The sequence below is a fragment of the Gavialis gangeticus genome, unplaced genomic scaffold (assembly GCF_001723915.1).
Source record: "Gavialis gangeticus isolate Ggan-Ray unplaced genomic scaffold, GavGan_comp1, whole genome shotgun sequence".
NCBI classification, from domain to species: Eukaryota; Metazoa; Chordata; order Crocodylia; family Gavialidae; genus Gavialis; species Gavialis gangeticus.
In genome coordinates, this window is record NW_017729028.1 from 38,873,703 (window position 1) to 38,874,553 (window position 851).

The 851-nt window shown below is 45.5% G+C and overlaps 1 protein-coding gene across 1 annotated transcript in view; it reads right to left on the reverse strand.

Moving 5' to 3' along the window:
- The window catches only part of ADGRF5 (adhesion G protein-coupled receptor F5), a 74,650-nt gene that overhangs the window by 32,877 nt on the left and 40,922 nt on the right, over nt 1-851 (reverse strand). The gene's annotated exons all lie outside the window — the stretch shown is intronic.

The following is an 851-nucleotide window of genomic DNA, read 5'->3' on the forward strand; positions in this document are numbered from 1 at the left end:
AGGCTTCAGATCGCGCTTCGAATCCGGGGCCACTTCAGACGCTTTGGCGTCCGAAGCAGCATGCCCAGAGTGAAGCGCTGACTCGTTCAAGTTGTCCGAAGTGGTTTGGAGCATCCAAAACACAAGCTTCGGATGCTTCGGAAAGTGAAAGTTAGAAGAGGGAGGGAGAGCAGGGGAGGGGAAGCAGGGGGGAAGATTGACATGTGTAGGGGGCCAGTGAGAAGGATTTCTCTCTGGCTGCCTTTCCAATGACAATGTCTGGGGGGAGGGACCTAGAAACAGCATAAAAGCCTCTGTTGGGAGGCGTGCTGTGCTTTTTGCAAGCTTGTTCTCTCTCAGGAATTGCCTGAGAAAGGTACCCTCAGACTTGGGCATCTCAGCTTGCTTGCTTTACTCAGTAGTTGAAGTTGCCTGCTCCTTTTTCTTGTTAGAAAGGATTGGGTAGGATTTAGCTTATCTTAGCTGAGCTTAGCATCTCTTAGTACTATTCAGATAATTTGTTTCGGTTTATATTTGCTCTTTTTTTGTGTGCAAACTTTGAAAAAAGAAAACTGTTTTCCCTGCCAATGTGATCCATCACTCTGCAGGGAGGCACATAGATTGCACGCATGCATGCACGCATGCATGCAAGCACACACACACACACACACAATATAAAGATGAAAAATCAAATATTCATAGGAGAAGACATACAGACAGCACACAATTTTTAATAGCTCTTAACACTGAAGCAAACAATCAAAGAAGAATCCAGTGCACGCACACAACAGAGGGGATAAAACACAAAATACAAAAGGATTCACACACAGAGAGACCTTTTGCAGCACAGGAAAGATCAATATGAAGCGTGC